A 24,411-nucleotide genomic window follows, 5' to 3' on the forward strand; every position below is an offset into this window, starting at 1 on the left:
CACTACATTACTTCAAAATTTCACTTTAATACATAAGTTGGCAATTCTTGATTCAACTTCAAAAGTCCAAATCTATTCCCACATTAGTGTATTCATTCACTCATTCCCAATTACTCAAACACACTACATACAAGTTCCAAATCACATACATACATCCCCAAAGTTCACTACTTTCCAATTTTCATTCAAAACACCAAAAGTTACGACGAACGTTCTAACTTACGTCGTTTCATTCCAAATTCGTTATCATCAACCATAAATCTTAATTAAGGTCTTTAGTATCATAAATATACTATGATATACACAAATATACCAAAAGTATACACTTTCCGATAACGTCCGAAATTATTTTCTAACACCAACTCAATTCTTTAATCGATCCTTTACGACATAATGATCACAACAACACATTATTCAAACTAAACAAGATAAAATTCTTATGGGTAGCACCACATGGATCTCACGGCCAACACACCCTTTTTTACACACACACACCATGCACAAACACATCCTCATCCCAAAATCTTCACACTAATCCAATCACTAACACACATATATCCATTTCATAACATTAAAACATAAAAATCTTACCTTTTTCTTGAATTTCCGACTTGTCGCAAATGTCGCTCTTTCTCAAAACTACTTGTATCACGTCGGAGAGCGTCTTGAGTACTTCACAACTATGTAAAACTTGAGATTTTTGGATCAACAATCAAGCTTGGAAATTTTTTTCTTTCTTTTCTTTCTCTCTAGGCCGAAACCCCTCTTTTTTGTGTTCTTGAATTTATGATCAAATTCTTGATAATTACCAAGTGCTAGCATGATATTTATCCAAATAGAAGTCATGTGCTTAGCACATGACTCTTTAAAAGTGGGCTTGGGCCTCACTTGGCCGGCCACTTCACCTATTTTTGGGCCTCCATTTTTGTTCAAATTTTCTTGGCCCAATTCATAAAATGTCCCGTTTTGTAATTCCCGAAACTAATTTCCGAAATTCCAAATTTACCCTCGGCCTTCCCCGAGGTCTTAACATTAACGACTCCATAACCAACATAGTCATACTTACCAAAATCAAAATATTTCCTCCACACACCCAAGTCTTATTTATTTCTTGATTTCTCGTTATACGAAAATACGGGACATAACATTCTCCCCCCCTTAAGAACATTCGTCCTCGAATGTTGAATCGACCTCATGGGTGTCGTACTACTCCGGGAGGGTTCTCTTGATAGTTGTCCTTTATTGATTTCTCCGACATGTCTTCTTTACCAATACTAGGGTAGATTTTTCACATCACTGACTCAAATACCTTCGTACTACATCTTCTCATACTCAACGTAATCTCCGAACTCTGCACTATATTCTTGTAAGGGACGGACGCTTTCCAGACATCATCGTCAATATCATCTTCTTTTCACACTCCTGAGTTTCCTTACCACATCGTCGTAATCTCACTTTACTTCATATCAGACACTTCATGCCAAACAGATTCACAGTCGAAGTCAGACGTACGGACTCATATCGAACGGATCCGAAATCAAAAGCAATATACAGAATTGTTTCATCCCGAATCGTGATCAGACAAACCGAAATGTATCACACACACACGCGGTCAAAATCAAACGCACAGAAGTATATCAGACGGATTTATATACAGAGTCGGACATACAGAGGTGTGCCAGACAGAAACGGATTCAGAATCAAACGCACAAAAGGTTCATCGAACAGGAACATAGTCGAACTCAGAAATATAGAGGCGTACTAGGCAGAGCCTCATCGGAATCGGAAGTGCAGAAGCACCACAGACAGATTGTCAATTTAGAATCAAACCATTCATATTAAGGTTCCAATAATTCATGAGAATTTCCCTTTAATTGCAAACTCACTCACCAAGTCGTCCCACAACTCGTCTTGCGTCTTACGTATCGACTCTTCCAAAAATTCCAACTACTCACACTGCTTATCTTTTCTTTATCACAACATTAGTTTCCGGGGCTCGGCTCTTAGCCCTCGTAGCCCTGAATGAAAATCATACACACACACATACACATACACATACACATGTTTACTCATACCTTACTGGCGAACATCTCTGGCTGTTATTCAAATTTGTTCAATTTCCCAAGAGGCGTTGTGCCCCCCCTTTTTTTTTTCCTTTGCCCATTTAGTCCGCCTCGTTCCGCGCGACTCTCGAAAGGGCACTAATTATTCCACACACTCTATTTACCTTTGGTTACCCCAAATTATCATTTACATTAATCATACTTACACATGTGCAAAATTTTGCATTACATCCCAGGGGGTCACCCATCCCAGAATTGCTCTGGCTTGAGCACGCTTAACCTCGAAACTTTTACGTATTTTGACGCGTTAGGGCTGATATAATTTTGTCAATTGCCCCGCACGACCTTTGTCACGAAATTTTAGGCCAAACGGGGTCTTAGCAAATTTTTCGGAAATTTTTCATAGCGGGTCCCACTCTGACTCAAAGAGGTCGTTTGCTCTTCTAGCTGAGTGGTCTATCGTTCTAGCCTTCCAAATCTCATATATTTTCCTCCCACATGTACAGATAACTGCCTCGGATATTTTCATTAATTCGGATTCTTACCCCACCTTTACTGACACACACAAAAAGAATATCGCATAATACTGAGGTACAAACCTATCATTGCACATATTTATTCAGAGAAGGGGTAGTAATATACCTGGGTCTGTGTCTGGGGGTGCCTCTGGGTCCCGGCGACCAGTCAAAGCATAGATGCGGTTTGAGGGACCGCTAGAGTCTGAAGCCCCACCACGGCCTCTACCGCGGCCCGCTGGTGCTGGCATACCTCGCCCCGTAGAGCGCATGGCCGAAGGGGTAGATGACGAACCCGCAACAGATCTCATCGGCGGTGCTGCGCTACCGGAACTACCTGCCCACGGGCAATCCCGCATGATATGGCCCTGGCGGCCGCAAGCAAAACAAGCCCCCGTGGCCCTGAAGCACTCACCTGGGTGCGATCTCCCACAATACGAACACTGGGGTATGGGTGGCCTAGACTGACTGGGACCCCTGCTCGCCTAAGGACCTGGGGCTCTGGAACTCTGGTCTGCCCTGGACGGTCCCGCTCCGTCAAACCTCTTACCAACAGACTGTATGTCCCGGCCTGACGGAGGAAAGTACCCACTGGACTGATACTGAGGCTGCCCGCCCCGGGAATCTCCAGAATACCCTGCTGATCTGGCCCTCTTGGGCCGTCTCCCATCATACTCTCTACTGGGCCGATCTGCTCGGTGCCGGTTCTCCATCCCCTGGGCGTAGGCCTGTAGACGGGCAATGTCCATATCTGTCTGCAATGACACCGCCATACACCCGTCAATCAAGTAACGATCTAGCCCCATAACATATCTATGCATCCGATCTGTCATATCTGCCACTACGGCCGGGGCATACCGGGCCAGGGAATCAAACTCCAAATTATATTCACGGACGCTCCGACCCCTTTGCTGCAGATGCAAAAACCGATCAGCTCGCTCCCGTCGTAACTCTGGGGGCAGGAAGTGGCGGGTGAAAGCAGTCACAAACTGATCCCACATGGCTGGAGGAGCACCCTCACCCCGGGATAGCTCCCAAGTCTCATACCAATGCGCGGCAACATCCCGAAGTCTATGCGAAGCTAGCTCAACCGACTCGGTCTCTGACGCCCTGACCAAGTCTAATGCACGCCGCATCCCCCGAATGAAGTCATGGGGGTCCTCGTCGGGCTTAGACCCGAAAAACTCTGGAGGGCCGCATAACAAGAACTCCCGAACTCTCAGGCTGTCCCGCCTGTCCTCATCATCATCGTCCCTCCGCCCGCGCCTGCGAGCCTGTCCGGCTACAATCGTGGTCAACAACTGTACAGCCTCCCTCAGGGTCCTATCCTCCGCCCCTGGCTGAGAAGCTGGAGTCTCAGTAGCGGGTACACGGACCTCTGGAGCTGCTGAAGGTCCCGCTCCAGGCTGTACTAATGGGGGTGTAGCAGACCCCTCAGAATGAGGTGTAACCTCAGGCAAATCATAAACACGAGCCCGAGTAGCCCGTTGTGCCTGACTGGTCTCTCCCACCTTCGCCTTGCCCTTCTGGGCCGCCGTTGCCTTCTTCGGAGGCATCGCTGCAAACACAACAACGGGTCAGATCAGAATGACCCTAATAACACATCTCTATCGCACGATCTAAGATTCCAAAGAAAGGGCAACACAACATCCTAGATGTCCTGTAGCTCCCTGTTTATAGATGTGGTGCACAACACATCGATAAACAAGACTCTACTAGACACGGCCTGTAGACATTCCGAGGACAAACCGCTCTGATACCACTTTTGTCACGACCCAGCCCCGTGGGCCGCGACTGGTGCCCTACTGGGACACCCCAAACGAACTCACACCCAGATCATCGTAATCAGACTCGTCCAAACACAATATACGATACTCAAACTCAACATCGTAATCAGACATCTACCGAACACTTATCCTAAGCAGTCGCCCGTACAAATCAAACAAATCACAAATCAGAAAAGAGGCGGAAAATACATCGCCAAATTTTCACACACACACACACATCCGAAGGGTGGCGGAATGCACATCGCCCCCAGAAGCATACACATACATACAAAATTAGAGGCCGACTTGGCCATAGTAGTGTACGGGCCGCTTAAGAACACAAAACTGACTCACATGCGAACGCACCGGACCCACGACCCACAAATCTGACTACAGGCCTCTAGACAAACAGAACATAAGATATATGAACATAGGACGGGACAGGGCCCCGCCGTACCCACTCATCCAAGTATACAGAATACAGACACATAAAAGATATGTACCAAAAGTAGGCTCCGGATCAAGGGGAGCTCTCCAACACAGCAGACTGAGTAGCCTAAATCGGAGGACCACCCAGACGAGCTTCTGCACCTGCGGGCATGAAACACAGCCCCCGAAGAAACGGGGGTCAGTACGGGAGAAGTACTGAGTATGTAAAGCAGAGGGTACAGAAATCACAAACACAACGGGAGTCAGAAGGAACAAACACACCGTCATCGCAAACAAAGCAAACCTGTGCGGGAGGCGAACGTACAAATGCAAATCAAATCATGTATAGGGTTTAGGAACGTGGTCACCCCCCGACACTGGTGCCACAACACATCATAGCTCCAGAAGTTTTCAAATCTCCGTACAATCTCCAGACACATCATATCACACACACATCATATCATCAGAACATATCAAATGCCATATCACATCATAACTCCATAAACGGTAACCGGCCCTATGGCGAGGCCTCGGAAACCGTAACACATCATAACTCCCGAATATAACATAGTGCGCACGATCACAAAGTCGGCCCGGGTACCGACGAACGAAATCATAGCAGACAGCACGAACAGAGTAGTGCAGAAACCATATGCATATCAAAAAATAATTTACCGAACTCAACATATAATTTACATATAAGTATACACTGACACCAAGAGGCTCGGAGTAGGAATCGGATTGATAAAAGTAGGCATATAGAGGTTACGAAGTTCCGAGCCGTCAAATTCGTAAGAACACTGTTCATGAGTCACTCTTTCGGAATCCTCACATCATCCAAAGTACAGAACGTACATTAATGGCACAGGAAGTTTCCAACGCATCCTTGGGTCATAAACAAACAGTCGCAGATTAAAACAGACACAAACGAATCAATCAAACTGGATAAGGGGAGCCTCGGGGCTCGCGGGCCCACCTCGGGTCAAATTGAGGCGGCGGACACAAATCGCAGGTTTTTGGCTTCATATAGTCATTTACAAAAGTTTCGAAGAGTTTCGGACTCAACAGCACAAGTGATGGAGGTACGAGCGTTCTTTTACCCAAATGGGACCAAAAGGTTTCAATCGCGCTGAATGAATAGTGCTCGAACTTGAACCTCGATTTCCGGGAGCAGAGTTATTCCCGAGATTCTGAAATTTACCTAGTAGGTCTAGGACATGCCAAAAGAATGAGAGGTAGGCTTTACATACCTGGTTGGCGCCTTACGCTCCTCAAATCGCAGTTCCCGTTTCGTCCAGAAACTGCAAATGGTCACTTTTACCAGTTACTATTCATGAGAATTAACATATTCATCTTTGGGGCTAAACTTGGCTACCGAAATTTCGGCAGCACTTCCCCTGTAATTATAACACCCCCGAGACTTAGCTCGGCTCAGAATACAACAACAACAACAACCCAAACGTCATTAAGCCATACAAACCACAATTACACTACATTACTTCAAAATTTCACTTTAATACATAAGTTGGCAATTCTTGATTCAACTTCAAAAGTCCAAATCTATTCCCACATTAGTGTATTCATTCACTCATTCCCAATTACTCAAACACACTACATACAAGTTCCAAATCACATACATACATCCCCAAAGTTCACTACTTTCCAATTTTCATTCAAAACACCAAAAGTTACGACGAACGTTCTAACTTACGTCGTTTCATTCCAAATTCGTTATCATCAACCATAAATCTTAATTAAGGTCTTTAGTATCATAAATATACTATGATATACACAAATATACCAAAAGTATACACTTTCCGATAACGTCCGAAATTATTTTCTAACACCAACTCAATTCTTTAATCGATCCTTTACGACATAATGATCACAACAACACATTATTCAAACTAAACAAGATAAAATTCTTATGGGCAGCACCACATGGATCTCACGGCCAACACACCCTTTTTTACACACACACACCATGCACAAACACATCCTCATCCCAAAATCTTCACACTAATCCAATCACTAACACACATATATTCATTTCATAACATTAAAACATAAAAATCTTACCTTTTTCTTGAATTTCCGACTTGTCGCAAATGTCGCTCTTTCTCAAAACTACTTGTATCACGTCGGAGAGCGTCTTGAGTACTTCACAACTATGTAAAACTTGAGATTTTTGGATCAACAATCAAGCTTGGAAATTTTTTTCTTTCTTTTCTTTCTCTCTAGGCCGAAACCCCTCTTTTTTGTGTTCTTGAATTTATGATCAAATTCTTGATAATTACCAAGTGCTAGCATGATATTTATCCAAATAGAAGTCATGTGCTTAGCACATGACTCTTTAAAAGTGGGCTTGGGCCTCACTTGGCCGGCCACTTCACCTATTTTTGGGCCTCCATTTTTGTTCAAATTTTCTTGGCCCAATTCATAAAATGTCCCGTTTTGTAATTCCCGAAACTAATTTCCGAAATTCCAAATTTACCCTCGGCCTTCCCCGAGGTCTTAACATTAACGACTCCATAACCAACATAGTCATACTTACCAAAATCAAAATATTTCCTCCACACACCCAAGTCTTATTTATTTCTTGATTTCTCGTTATACGAAAATACGAGACATAACACTCTCTAATTTAATTATGAAGACCTCTTATGTATATATATATATATAGGTCTTCCATCACTTATCCATATTTGCAATTTAGTCCCCCAATTATGGTCACATGCCCCATTTCTTTCTTTTCTAGAATTGTCTCCCTTTTTCTTGATGTTTCTTTTCCTTTCTTGATTTTTCCTCACTTGGTCAAAGAAGACCAAGTGTCTTCTTTCATACACTTTAGTCCATCTATATTTACACTTTGCCCCCTTCACATATAAAATGGCCACATGCTCCTTTCTTTACTTACTTACTTATTTATTTATTTATTTATTTTTATTTTTTCTAGAATTTTCTTGAACTTTGTGAAATTACCATTTTACCCCTAGCCTTCCATAATATCACCATGGTTCTATTTTGCGAATTTCCTTTTTCGCCCTCAACCTTTCTTAATATTTCCATAATACTAATGTTGTGAATAATATTTATAACCCACTTGTTCATTGAAATACATTTGAAAGATGGTCATTCCCTTAGCTTCGTTACGACTGGCTTGGAATATCCGAATGTATAAAATACGGGATATAACACTAGCGAAGGGCACGACGTATATGATTTTTTGATAAGTGAGAAATATCATTTGATGATCCTAATAGAGATTCAAAGACATTTGACGTAAGGGAAGAAGGTTGTTAAGGAAAACAAGGGATATATTGCGTGTCGGGTAAGAATTTTGAGCGACGAGTGAACGATGGCGTAATGATGTCTTGGAGAAGAGTGATAATGTCCCTTATATTTGTATTGAGGTGTTAAACAAGTATCAAGAAGGTTCCATAAGGATTGGAGATCAAACGAGTCGACGAGAACGAGTTCTGAAGAGCTGGGCATTATACGGCCAAACATACTGGCAGTATAAAACATACGGACCGTATGTCCGGCCGTATGTCTTGCCCAGAATGAGGGTCCTCACTGGACCAGATCTATTGCCAGACATACGGTCAGTATAAATTATACGGACCGTATGTTGGTCCGTAGAATCTGGTCGGGACAGATTTTAAGTTGATATAAGGGACCTCTCTCTAATTTTATTTCATTTCATCTCATTTCTCCACACTTCAAGAAACCTCTAGAACTCTCTCCATTATTCATCCACAAGAAACTAAGAGAAATCCATGATCAACTTCATCAAACCCACAAAATCAAGTGTATGAGACATATAAAAGTTCATCTAAGCCAAGAAATCCCAAAGGAAGTTGACTAGGATTTTTGTGCAAGAAGAGAATTCCCACTCAAGGCTTATTCTTCCAGGATCTAAGGTGAGTTTTATGATCATTCCTGGTTGTTTAAGGTGTTGAAATTTAAAAACACTTGGATTGCAGAAAGATATAGGAAATGGGTCATGAATGTGTGAATAGTGTCATTGTTGAGTAGTAGTTTGGGGTGAATTATGAATATTGGTATGTTGTGGTAATAAGCACGCTATAAATGACATTAGAACATGGGGTAAGTATTATATATGAGAAAACGCGATAGTGAACCATAACCACGATTATGGAGAAATTGAAGTGAAATTGTGAAATGCGGATAATGTAGGTGAATCATGATTGTTGCCTATTGCATTGTGAATGATGTTATGGATGTTTGGGAGTTGATATATGATATGGAGAAAGTTGTATAAACAAAGGAAATTCTGCCCAATTTTTTGTTGCTTTAGTAAGCACGTTTAAGTAATCGATTAGCTAATGTTAACGTGAATTCTCTTGAAGGTAGAAATGTGGGCATCGAAGGAGAACAAGCAAGCGATAGATTAGTTACATGAAAAAGGTATGTGAGGCTAGTCCTTTATTTCTATGGCATGATTTTTCTTTCTTCTCCATGAATCTTCTACATCCCGGAAAGCTAAGAGTCTATGTTCATGAATAGCCACATGAGATAAGAGATACATTACGAGCCCAATAATGATGATGATGAGCTTAAGTCTAAAGATTCTAGAGTTCATGATATGACGTTCCTATAAATTTAATCATGTTTTTTATTGTATACACTCACCTTATATACTATTTCCTACAAGGTAAGGGAGAATACTTATAAATCTCCATAATGGAATCGGGGGTTCACGATCTTATGTCACCTCGATAAAGTATAGCTATCTTTAAGTTTCTATGCATGCATTATGATGTGTACATGTTCATGACATTACACCGCGCCTATATGGCCGGGCAGACACCGCTAAGGCGGGCAGCGTATACACCATGTCTAGATGGCATGGGCAGACACCACTAGTGGATGGCATGAGATGGTACCCCGGATGCGGGAGGCCTGGACGCAGGCTAATGATTATCACACCGCACCTATATAGACGGGCCGCTTATACATTTCTGGTTACATGATACAATGATGATTATGAAGTAAGCCAGCATGCATTATTTCTTTTATAATTGACAGTCAGATACAGTTGTTCCTTATTTAATGCTTCCTTTATCTCATTGACGTATTATTATTACTTATGCCTCTCATACTCAGTTCAATGTTCGTATTGACGTCCGTTTTCTTTGGACGTTGTGTTCATGCCTACAGGTAGACAGGGAGGTGATCTTGATCCAGACTCATCGGAGCTATTAGCTAACTTGAGAGCACTCCATCGTTTCGAAGGTGCCTTTGATTATTCTTTTGTGTACATATGTATATTTTGGGCACGACGGGGTCCTGTCCCGTCCCGATGACTAGGATTCTAGTAGAGGCTCATAGATACGCAGGTGTGGGTAGTATGGTATCACGATGTTACTATTGTATATATACATATTATCATTTTGATAGCTGAAAGGCTTATGTATATAAAAGTATTTATGTTCTCAAATGAAAAATGATTTTCTTATGATTTGAGTATGATGAGTAATAGAATGAGTAGTGCTCGGTGGTTAGCCCTGGGTACCCGTCACGGCCCCTAGTCGGGTCGTGACAATAACTGTCTACAAGCCTCTACTGGAAACATAACATAACGTGGCCAGGACAGGGCCCCACCATGCCCATAAACATATGCATGTACATATGTATATATACATAAGACCATACTGACTCCTGGCATCTCCAGAACAAACGGAGTGCATCAACTTCATCTGCTAAGCTAACATCCTAATAGATGGATCACCAACCTGTATCTACAGACCTGCAGGCATGAAACCCACCACCCCCGAACAATAGGGAAGTCAGTACGGATAATGTACTGAGTATGTAAAGCATAAGAGTAGTATATACATAAGAATCATGAAGAGAATCTGAAATTCATAAGCTCAACTGGTTGTCTGAATGCATCTGTAGGGCTGAATATCTGAACATATCTGTATAACTCTACTTAGCTGAAGATTCCTCTGAGGCATATGATATGCATAACTAATAATATAACTGTTAGTGTTGTGGAACGTACAGCCCGATCCATATACTGTATGTTAGTGTCGAGGAATGTATAGCTCGATCCATATATCATATAATAATGCCGAGGAACGTACGACCCGATCCATATATCATCATCATGATCACTGTGCACCAACTGATCAAGTGGTAATGCGTATATAATGCATATCCCTTTTCCCATACCCGATATACATATAATATACGCGTATATAACGCCTTCTGGTCAAGGGTCAATATGCATATGTATAATAAATGCAATGCATAAGCATAATAAGTAACTAGAACTCTCGGAGTGACATAAGGTCGTACGGCCTCCGATAGACGTCTTTTGAGCTAACATCATCAATGTATGAAATTTCAGCACCCAAGAACAGAAGGAAAAATCATAAAAAGGGTATAGGATCATCAAAGACTGAAGTACTCTTAGTGCTTCTGAGAGTAGAGTAATATGGAAGCTCGCTCATTCGTTTGTTCGTTCATATCATAAGGATCATGCCAAAATGAAAGAAAGGATAGCCTTAACATATCTGGTCTTAGTTCAATGGCTCAAGAACTCAACTCGTATTTTCTCGACGATCTACAATGTTAACAATAATAATACTATCATTAATTATACAATGATTCTCTTTATTGTATAACGAAAATTAAACTTATCCTAAAACAAAATGGGCAGCATCTCCCTCATTCTTCTCATTTCTCCAAACTCCATATATCAACGACAACAACTAGAACAATCCAGCAATTATATACATTAATAACAAGATACCATGTCATAACAACAAGTCATAAAAATTTTCATGACGGGCGACAAGTTCGGGGATGATTATCAAACACATTTCTCTAATCTTTTCTTTCCTTCAAAATACATATCAATGAGAACAACAATAATAAACTCAAATTACTCCAACAATTTTCAGCCACAACACAACTTAGAATATTACTAAATAGTTGATACAACAACAACAACGTCAAAATATGATTTCCCACTATTAATTCCTTATTTCTCATCCCACAATTTAGCTATGATCCAGACGAATTTAAATATATCAACAATAGGAGAATTCTTACCTTATATGCCAAGAACTACTCTTCTTAAATTTTACTTTACTTTGATGAAATCTCTGATTTGCTATCACCCAGAGAAACCGACATTGTTATAATCTTTATGCCGTTCTCCGTATTTGCTTCCACGCGAGAGAGGTTCTTCTTCACCCCAATGTTGCTTCGAATATTCTTGTGGGAAAATTCTCCAAGTATGAAGAGGGGAATTCATATGAATGACCTCTAAAATGGAGTAGAATGTTGTGGTACATATATATTATTCATATGTTTGACTTACTAAGAAAAGATCAAAATATAATCTTCCCGGTGGACCGTGGGACCCACATCATCTATCCACTTAGTTGGTTACGAGATATTCTTATCCCAATACGTGTCCAGCAATAGATTCATAATTTGCACTAGACATGAATTGTTTATGTCATGGTGGTCCCACGTGATGACTATCTTTTGGCTTATCCTATTATTTCCTTTAATTAAATCATTTGTCTCCCACTACTTTTGGTAATTAGCTCCTTGTTCCCAATTTAATTAAATACTAATCACTTTTAGCACACTTCATATAATCGTTATTATACTCATGTGATATAGCACTAGTCCATAACCTCATTTCCCACCCATAAAATATTATTTGCAACAATCGTCATCACACTTTTTCGTCTTAAATCATTTCGAGGTTTCATTCCTTGTATACAGCAAGTTCTTGATTTTCATGCTTGAATATGACCAAATCCTCTGCGCTCGGGTAAATTTTCTCATGTCGGACGTTTCACTTTCCTACTCCAAAAACACGGAATATTATAGCCTGGACTGTATTTCATTCAAATAAATTTTGAGTCTCGACGAAACTTATTTTATCCGATTCATTTAATTTCTAATCCTTTCAATAGTTACAATACTTAAACGTAGCAACTCATATACAAGGTTAAACATGTCCGACATCCCATAACTTAGAAGACGAACCTCAAAACTAGAGGCCAAAATGATTAATGTACCATAAACTAAAGACGTATCGAAATGGGAGATTCAACAAAAAACCTTGTTGGGGTGGTAGGTACAATTGTTAGAGGGTTTTTTATATTTGCTTGAAATCAGAGGCCTATTTGTTGTTATATTGATGTTATACATGGTGTAAACGACATACATGTTAACATACTACCCGATCTATGTCGAAATCTGTTGAAATTTGGCCGAAATTTTGAGGCACCATTTTTGAGCAAACAAGGATTTTCCGCGTAAGAAGACGGGTTCGCTGCAGTGGAAAAATTTTCGCTGGCGTGGACCCGCCATAGCGCTCGCTTGAGCGCCAGCATCAAACAAAGTATATCGAGATTTTCGCGTTAGCATTCGCTGGCTCGCCGTAGCGGGCTCGCTGTAGCGGATAGGCTGAAACAAAACACTAATAACTTCACACCTCGATTGATTTTTGGTTGTTTTCCTTGGTCTGTAAACGTCTTATTGCTGACTAAACTCGGTGTAATATTTAACTAACGCTATTTTATTTCCATTGGTAAACATTTTCAATACAACATGGCCTAGAATGAAGAAGCTCCTAGCTACAAAAGGTTCGTCACCCCACAATGCTAATGACACTTCTTGGTGCAGAAAAGAAAGGTTTTGTTGTGTAAGAGAGGCTTCATTATGGATCGGGTAGATGAACTCGCACTGAAATTTTACAACCGCCTACAAGCTATTAGGTGGAACAAATTGGTGGAGGATCCCGATCAATGCAATGCGAATTGGGTCAACGAGTTTTATGCCATGCTCCCCACTGTGGACTTTCTTCTCCGGACCCGGAAATTCAAATTCGGGGCGTCATGGTGAAGATTGGGGCGTAGGTGATAAATGAGATTTATGATCTGGATAACCATTCAGATGATGAGATGAACGCCAAGGATTTTGACGACAATGGTCCTTGGTTTGTGTCTATGCTAGTTCCAGAAGGAAAGAGTAGTAAGATCACTTAGGTCCATAGCCGGACCGGGATTAAGAGCTGTTACTTTTTCGCTGAAGCCCGCAGGTGGTTGAACCTTGTGTCTCGCAGAATTCACCCCTTCAGTAACACCACTGATGTTACCTACACTCGGGCATTCATAGTGGCTTATGTGTTGGATGGTGTGCCGGTGAATATGGGTAGGTAAGTGATCCTAGCATGGAGGAGTTTCGTGGCCAGAAGTGGTTCGAGTTTGATGATTTCCTCTCTTAATACCTCATTGTACAGGCAACCCACAGATACTATGGTAAATTTTGACGTTGACTTTAACTCGTTGAGGGTGAAGGGTTCGAATAGCCGAGGCAAGAAAAGAAAGGTTGACTCCGATGATGAGGGTAGTGACCGTAAGGAGGAGGGAGGAGATGGGGCCGTCACTTCAAAGATTCATGGCCTTTTTGAGCGGATAGAGACCGAGATGGTGTCAATGAAGAGTGTGATGGCTCGCTGGGCTCGGCCTTCCATGGAGGTTGGTTCATCTAGTGCCGCTGTTGGTTCAGGTGGTTTCACCCCGGAAGAGGTGAAAAGGTATATGGAGGCTCAGACGAAGATGCAAGAATCAGTGGACACTCTTCATGGCGTCTACATTTCTATGGCTGGGGCCCATCGGGAACTCCGGAAGGACTTTGATAGGGAGAAGAATAAGAGCCGGTCCGTGGACAAGCTATTCGCCAGGATGTGGAAAGGAATCAAGGGCCTTATAAGGACTATGAACCCTATTGACACCCAATTTTGTCCCTCCTTTATTTCAATTTATTTACTCGGGCTTCTAAATTTATTGACAAGCTAAACACTTTTTTTTCACTATTATTTTATTTCTACTGCTATTAATATCTTTACTTTCATTTTCATTATTTTTTACTATCAACATTACGAGCATAACATTTATCACAATTTTTAATGGCTCGTCATTATTTTATTTTCGGTTTTTATGCACGTTAAAATTAATTATACTTTATCAAGTCTTTTATTTTCTACATATTAATCACTAATTATCATAGTATATGTTGTACCAGTTATTAAGTTAAAATCCCAAGAATATTAAATAGGGGAGGAAGGATCAATATTTTCAGCCAAATAATTGGCCCAAACGACTGAGCCCAATCTGTATGAAGTCCAAATTATATCAGCCCACATCTAAATTAGCCGACCCAGCTCAACCACATCACCCGACCCGACCAAATTTTATTTCCCTAAACCTAATCCGTATCTCTCTCTCTCTCTTTCTTCAACCTTCAGGGGCCTCCCTCCCCTTTCTCTCTCATACGCTCCCCTTTCTCTTTCCTCTTCCACTTCCCTCTCTTCCTCTCTCTCCACTGTATCCTCCATCCCTCTCTGTCCCCAACGCCTCTGTCTTCTCCATCCCTCTCTGCTCCCCGCTCCTCTCTCTCATGCGCTCCTCTCTCTCCTCACTCTATAAAGGGAGAAGGATTACTCAATTTATGGAATTTTTATTTAGTGTTTTGAGGGACACAGACCATCTTCCAAACTCAATTTTTCTTTCCGGTGAACTTTAGCTGTGGGGGACAATTACACTATTTCCACCTTTCATTTTGAAACTTTAGTTACTTTAATTGGGTTCGGGTTCGTTCGAGTTCGAGTTTAGATTCGAGACCCCGACGCCTCAGATCATTGCACACAAAAAAGATAAACCTCGATACATTTATTATTTATAGTCTTTAGTTTCTGTTTTGGTTAAACGTTTTAGCTTATTCTGCTATATTTTAGTAGTTATGTAGTTTCTTTGTCGTCATGTTATTTGTTTGATGTTTGGGAGCTGTTAGGGTAGGTTGATAACTGGTAAAATGAATTTGAAAGACGTATACTGTAGTTTGGATATTTAGACTGAATTTCCAGGATTTAGAACCTTTTTAAAGTCGAATATACATAGGATATACAGTGGGTTATCAAGGTAAGAAGAAGATATATATTCCATATACATCTGATATACGCACCGTGGTATGTATATCTTAGGTATATTGTGTATGTGATTAAAACAAATTGTCACTAAACCATCTCCATAATTGTCTTTCATCTGTAAGTTTAAGTTTTCTGTTTTCGCTAATATGAAACAGTGGCAGTGAGTATTGATTATTTGTTCTTCTGTGATTTAGAGTTTGCTACTGCATATATTTGTACCAATCAGGTCCTGAGATTGCATTAAATCACTGAAAGTTTAATTCAGTCTCGTCTGTTATGTTTAAATGCCCATCGAAGTATTAGTTTGACATAGTGACCTAAGCATGAGGTTAACGCATCAGTTTGCAGTTTGATTCGGTATGTCCAGTAATGTATTGGATCTGTGTTGGTATGCAGTGTTTGTTTCTTATTCCCCACTGGTCGTTTATCTGGTTAGTCGTGACCAGTTGCTATGCCAATATAGATTCTTTGTTTCATTGGTTGAAGAGTTGTACTATATTTATCCTGATCCAGTTTTAATAAAAAAGATACACCACTTGATTTGGTTGTTAAAATTATGATCATAATCTAAGCTAGAAATGACATGTCAAAGATCCCTCTTTTTCCAGTCAACTGCTACCCTGTCTGTCTGAGTTATGTCTGTGACTCGTTGTTTTATTTCCTTCTTTATATATTCCTGATAAATGAGAAACGGATCGTAAAAAATGTGAATTAAGAGGCGCTTAAGCATTGAATCTGTTTAATATTCTTCATGATAATTGAGGTCAAAAGTCAATCACTATTTTATAAGTTTGAATAACATGTATGTGCTTCTATTCCTTTCCTCCATCTTCTGTTTTTTTTTTTTCCTACTTGGGATTTTCATAATACATATGAGGAAGTCTTATAATTGCCTAAAATTGTTCATGGCTGTTGATCCAAAATACTGTCTATTGGTACCTCCCCCCATTCTGCCTAATTGCTGAAAAAGATCCAACATGTGTATATGGAGAAACATTGGTTATCTAGATTGCGGAACACTAAAATGTGATACGCTGCTTTCGTCTGTTGTGTTATTTGTTCTTCAGTTGCCGCCCTTTAGACACGTCCACTGCTACATCATATTTTCATGGTGTCCTGTGTGCTGAAATGATTTCTGCTGCACTCGTTGAAGCTCTCCTTATCCTTACTGTTTGTTCGGAAGCTGTTAATATATCAGTTAAAGCAGTTCACTATTAACTAAAATTGTTAAATTGTTAATGATTTGCTTTACTTAGTGAATATGTTATGGAATACTGAATTAATGTCCTCTGCCATATTGAACTGCTGCGTAATGAATTCAGCTATATAGAGACAAATCTGCAAAAACATCTTGTGTCTGCTTGTCCATTTTTTTTTACGCTCTTACATCTCAAACATGTTGCTATCCATTATATATGTGCATGTATACACGAGATATACCTAAATATACGCAATATATACATAATATATTGGTTTGTTTAGAACTTACATTATATATGTTTAACCTTATTTATTGATTGTATACTAATCCTTTTCTTTCATTTTTATGCATGACTATCGCATATGAGTCCCTCGGACTTGTCTTCCTCCGCATTTGGAGTTTCTTTACATGCTATTAATTGTTTGTTTGATATAAACTATTTATGTGTTACTTAGTTTGATAAAATTGTCATTCCGTATCATTTTCCTCCACTCCTGGAAAATTCACACAAATTCACACACTTAAAACGGTTTCGCGGTTCGCGGCCGTACACTACAAAATCACCCCTTAGTTGGATCGATCTTGTGGATTTAGTCGATCGGCGGTGCAGTCGACAGCCACGGACTTTCCACTCCCAAGTTGTCCACTTGGGAGAACCCTGTGTCATAGGAAGCCCACTCTTAGTCAACCTAGGATAGAGCTAAACCAACACCCTTTATTAGGAGCATACATTTCATGACCTAGGAGGTTTAATACCCTTGGTGTATTAAATCCATTAGACGACTTGACCCGAACGTCCAAGTGGGTTCATGACCCCGAGTGACACTAATCATACTTTATGTGCATGTTTGAAGGATAATTGTGCCTAAATATTGACTATTTGCTCTAATTAATTAAACTTTAGGAGGGAAGGAATGACTAATGTTTCTATGACAGGTATGGATTTGCATTGGAGTACAACATAGACGAAGACCAAAGACATCACGAAATAGAGCTAGACGTTGTATTACTTTACTTAGATTAGGAAACATTTTATGTTGTACTCATTTGATATGTAATATTACATTACTTTTGTACTTTATTTTGGGAAATAAAATTTGTTTAATTAAACAAAAGCAATGGGATGACATATTATGGCACACTTTACCCTTCAAACAAACGTTAGGCCTACCTCTGGCACAAAGAGGTCACATGCATATTAGGACGCGTTATTGTTTGATATACTCATTTACATCGGTTTGACAACTTGTTTGACTATCTGTTACATGACTTACTTGACTTTACGTGATCATGACTTTACCTAGATATGTTAATGAGACTGACATCATTTGCACTTTATGTTTCTTTTTATTTCCAAAGAGTTGATTCGTGATGACACTCGAGCTGGCTGACCATCCTTACCTCACAAAGTAAGTCAAAGACGTCATCGTTACCTCGACGTAGTTGGGCCGTTCAAGGAAAAGAAATTATTATGTCTGATCGAGCCGCATCTATTTCAACTGGTTTGAAGAACATCATGATTTCTAGTGATCCCCCCGAGTCTTCCAAACACAGAACTACTATTCAACATGATGAACATATCGCCCGCCTGACTCAAGAAATTGAGAATCTGCGTGGAGAACTGAATCGGATTAGGGACTTGACCAATTTATCCATCACACTCCAAAGTCCACCCCCTGAACCTAGAAATACTGCACCAAACCCACCTCATTTTCCATCACCCGAATCTCCAGTTCCTGAACATTTTCCTCCACAAAACAATGCACCTACCGACAACAACTTCCCTCCAAGCACCCTCACAAATCCACCAAATTTGTCATCTGTCTATACTCCTCCACAAAGTCAACCACCCACCTACACTACCTATACTCCTCCACAAAGTCAACCACCCACCTACACTACCTATGTTACTCCTAATCCACCACCCGTCGACCCACCAAATCGATCACTAGTTCACACTCCTTATGTTCCCTTATTCACCAACACTAATCCGCCACCTACAACTACTCCTCTAAACCCACCAAACCAGCCGCCTACAAACACCACTTATAACACACCACCTCCAGTCCAGAACACTCCCACCATTCAAACCTATCCGACCCAGCATATACAAGGGGAACATTTTGTCACTCCTAATGCGCAATATATTCCTCCGGTGTATGCAACAGAAACGCAAGCCTTCACCAACCCAGTAACGGTCAGGTTCCAGCCCGAGGTAGATCAATACGAGGAAATGGAAAAAAAATCAAAGGCAAGGGCGGATGATATGTTATTAAAGGAGATTCACAGTCTCAAAGAAGCAATGAGAAACCTTCAAGTTGCTAGGGGAAGCAAGAGTGTGGAATATGAAGATTTGTGCGTTCAACCTGACGTTGATTTACCCGTAGGCTACAGGCCGCCAAAATTTGACACATTTAATGGGACAGGCGACCCTCATACGCACTTAAGGGCTTATTGTGACAAACTGGTCAGAGTAGGTAGAGACCAGAACATAAGGATGAAGTTGTTCATAAGAAGCTTATCTGGTGAGGCTCTTACTTGGTATACACAACAGGACGTCCGTAAATGGCGTGGTTGGAGCGATATGGCACAGGACTTCATGGACCGATTCAGCTTCAATACTGATATCACACCAGATAGAGTCTACATGACTAAGTTAACTAAGAAGTCAACTGAGTCGTTCCGTGGGTATGCGCTGCGTTGGAGGTCAGAAGCAGCCAGGGTTCAACCTCTGATGAGTGATAGAGAAATGACTGCCATCTTCATTGAATGCCAAGCTGGCATATTTTATGAGAAAATAATAGGCATGATGGGGCAGAAATTCACAGAAGTTGTCCGAATGGGAGAAGCCTTAGAAGAAGGAATCAAATCAGGGAAAATTCAGGATCTTACTGCTTTGAAAGCTGTAAACAAGGCTATTCAATCTAGCTCTATCAGCGGGGTTAAAAAGAAGAAAGAAAATGTCGCTGCAATCATGAATGTCCAAGGACACAAGCCAAGTAAAGCCGTTACATACTTTAACCATCCACAACAACCTTTCTACCCTTACCACTACTCTGAACCCTACCAAGCTCCACTATCTCCTTACCCTGTCTACCACGCCCAAGCAAACTACTACCAACCCCGAGCACCTCCACATCAAAACCCACGTCCATATCAACCCGTTCAAGCTCCAACTTACCAAAATCGACCACATACCACTCCTAAAGCCCGTCCAAACCCTGACATCAAAAATACCTGTAATTACACTATTTTGCTGAACCATTGGCTCAATTGTTTGAAAGAATGAAAGCAGCAGGCGTGATACAACCGATTGAAGGGAAAATTCCTGATCCTATTCCAAGATGGTTTGATGGCTCCAAGCGTTGTGCATACCATTCTGGAGTTGATGGGCACAACATTGAGGATTGCTATGGTCTCAAAAACAAAATCGAAGCTTTGATTAAGGAAGGAGAAATCCAACTTACTGGAGCTCAACCCAATGTGGACAACAACCCTCTACCTACTCATGAAAATGCCAACGTGAACATGATCACTGTTGAGGACGATGGAGATGTGAAAGGAGCCATTATGCCATCAATCTTTGTCGCTCCCATGGGAACAATCCAAAAATAAACACCAATGAAGATTGCTACTACAACTACTCACAACACCAAGACACCGACCATCTGGGGTGCCGAACCAGGAGAAACTCTGAAGAATTAGACTTTTACTCCGTCCCTGGTTTGCCGGGAGACTTGGTGGATTTGAACATGTAGTGAACTTTTTTGTGATACCACGATTTTAAAATTGAGGCTTAAATCGTGCCCCAAAACTTTTGTTGCTTTGCCTCATATTTTGGAAGCTTAAATTGCAAAACCTATGAATGCATTTCTGATTTTCCTTAATCATCTATTATTGTTATTTTTTTTATCAAATCTGCCAACTCTATGGTTGTGACATAAAATGAAAGAATGAATAACATACATCTCGAGAGAATAACAAAGAAACTAGAGGACAAGACAAGATTCCCCTTGGAAGAATTTAAAGAGCCAATAGATAATGACACAAACATAAAAGCTTCCAAGTCAAGAAGACATCAAAGGACGACATTAGGTTAGACAGCCTAGTTTGCAACCTTTCCTTTAATACAAAATACGAACTACGCTAACCTGATTCCCTCGGCGGGATACGTAGGCAGCCCACATAGGGTTCGGTTGCATTATAACGGAAAATCCAAAAATCCTTATGTAAGGAGAACTACACATGGCCTGATTCCCTCGGTGGGATTCGCAAGCTATCAACATACCGTTCAGTCATATCCTGGAAGAAATCCAACAAACCTTTAGCCATTTACACAACAGAACTACGCTGACCTGATTCCCTTGGTGAGAGACGTAGGCAATCCATTTCGGGTTCGGTCCCTTTATCAGAAAATTTCAAACCATTTCTATATACATCACGAACTACGTTCTGACCTGATTCATTTGGAGGGATACGTAGGCAGCCTATACAAGGTTCGGTCACACCACAACATAAATTTAGCATACCCTTCTGAACTCAAAACTGGGGCATAATTTGAAAAGATATAGACAAAAGAACGGTTGGACATTGACAAGATTAAGGCTACCAGACAGGAAGTACTATAGACCAATGACTTTGGAAGTGTCACAATCTAAAAGTTGGCAGAATATTTTACAACTTGCATATATATATATATATTTACACGCATATATCTTTCCTTATACATATACTTAAAAAAGAAATACTTTCTTTCAATTGTTTCACTACTGTTCGTCTACCGAGGTTTGAACGGATATCACAAGATCCAAACAAACAAGATGAATGGAGCACCAACAAAGTCAAGCGTCGAGTCAACACGAATCAATTTCCCCCTCCCAAACTAAGAAATTTTCTTTGAGTGCAGGAATTAAAGGTCGCGAGACCGACAGTCAAGTCTATCAATCATGGCAGAAAAGCATCCTTTGGCCCATTATGGCCTCGCCTTAAAAGCCAAGCGGCTTTACTTCTACTTTATCTTTAATTTTAGTTTATCACAACAACTTTATGACTTTATTAACAAATACACTTATTTTGCAGGTTGCCGAGATTAAAGGCGAATTAAATCAGGATTACACCAAAGACGTTATAAATTTGGCTTGTCACAGTCTCATCAACATCATTAGCTAACTGGCTGTGCTTACTTTGCTCCATACTTTATCATCCACTTTACTTATTTTAATTACTTCATCCTGAACTTTACAGGATTGACATCAAGTCTCCGAAAATAACTGGAGACATCATTCACTCTACTTTATCCTAAACTTTACAAGATTCGCATCAAATATCCTGAACTTTACAGGATTCGCATCAAATATCCTGAACTTTACAGGATTCACAACTTTATCCTAAACTTTACAGGATTTGCATCAAGTCTTCGAAAACAAACGGAGACATCATTCACTTTACTTTACCCTGAACTTTACAGGATTTGCATCAAGTCTCCAAAGACAACTGGATACATCATTTACATTACCTTATCCTGAACTTTACGGGATTTTCATCAAATCTCCGAAAACAACTAGAGACATCATTTATTTTACTTTATCCTGAACTTTACAGGATTTGCATCAAGTCTCCGAAAACAACCGGAGACATCATACTTTAGTTTAACAGTTTTACCCCGGACTTTACGGGAATTTACATCAAATCTCTGAATACAACCGGAGACATCACATAGCTACACAGCCTCACCTGCATAAGTCAAACGGCTATACACTTACTTTACTCTTTATCACTTTACTTCATCATCTACTTTACCTACTTTAACGACTTTACCTTAAATTCCACACACATCATTTATCATCGAGTCTCGGAAGACAGCCGGAGGCCTTATTACTATCATTAGAATCTCCAAATACAACTGGAGATATCCTCGACATACATATCACACATTCATTAAAGTCCCTGAAGACAACCAGAGACAACATTTGGACACACGGCCTCATTATAAGCCATACGGCTTCATCGTCACTCTCGCACTCATATTTATTATCATTTTTTACATTCTTTATAAGTTGTACACGTTCAACTTTATCCCAGACTTTATTACTGATTTTGCATGAATTTCAGTTTTGTCACGACCCAACCCCGTGGGCCGCGACTGGTACCCTAACTGGGTACCCGTACATACCTACCCAACCGACTTTCGAATCATACGGATTTTTTTTTCTCTTTTTAAAACAGAAGTTACAGAAGTAGGTCGATACAAATACGGCACGCGCGCAAACATACATATATATACATACATACCTGAACATACAGACATTTACATATAAGCCGATAAGGCTAACATACCGACGAAACCCGTAACCCACACATCTATCTACAGGCCTCTACAGACATACAGAATCATATGACGGGACAGGGCCCCGCCGTACCCAAAATTTCCATACATACAGAACATACGGAAGAACAGAAGATATATACCAAAAGTATATGCTCCGGATCGAAGGAGCTCTTCAAACAACAGAGTCAGAAACCTACGCTGGCGGCATATCACCTAGTGCGTCTGTACCTGCGGGCATGTAGCGTAGCCCCCGAAGAACGGGGGTCAGTACGAAAAATGTACCGAGTATGTAAAGCAGAAACATAGCAGATATAAACATAGTCCGAACCGGAGTCACAGAAATATAACGGACAGAACCATGAATCAGACGGACGGACAGAGTCATGATCCAGACATACATACAGAGTCGTGGTTCATACAGATAAACAGAATCATGGTTCGGACAGACAAACGGAATCATAATACGGACAGACGAGCAAAATCAGTATCCATACAGACGTACAGAATCGGAGTCCATACGGGCGTACCGAATAAAAATCCATACGGACATACAGAATCAGAATCCATACGGACATACAGACATAGTCGTAATCCAGACGGACAGACAAAAGTATGTCGGACAGAATTATGCATGCAGAGTAGTACAGAGTCATACAGAGGCATGTGCTTAAATAAATACAGATGGCACACGCATACATTCATACAGATCTCGGCCCTGTCTGGGGGCGCGGTAACAGAACCCGGCCCTCTTAGTACGGGACGCGGTGGACAGACAGAATCAGATCAGATCATATGCCATCCTGGCCGCCATCCCCATACACAGATCATAATATCATACAGATATACAGATCTCGGCCCGCACGCCGAGGGACGCGGTGAACAATGCAGAGAAATATGCACGATAACCGAACCTGGCCCGGGACGCAGTGAAGGAATGCATTGAGACAGACACGAACCGATAAATGAGAAACTACTTACATACAGACTCAACATACAGACTCAATCAAACTGAAGGGTGCCAAACGGCGAGTCAAAATCAGTGTATCCGGATAGTATGCATAGTACGCGCCTATATCCTACTTGGGAAGGCACGACAGATTATTATCAGAATCAGATTCTCAG

Source organism: Lycium barbarum, chromosome 1, assembly GCF_019175385.1.
Source record: "Lycium barbarum isolate Lr01 chromosome 1, ASM1917538v2, whole genome shotgun sequence".
Classification (NCBI taxonomy): Eukaryota; Viridiplantae; Streptophyta; class Magnoliopsida; order Solanales; family Solanaceae; genus Lycium; species Lycium barbarum.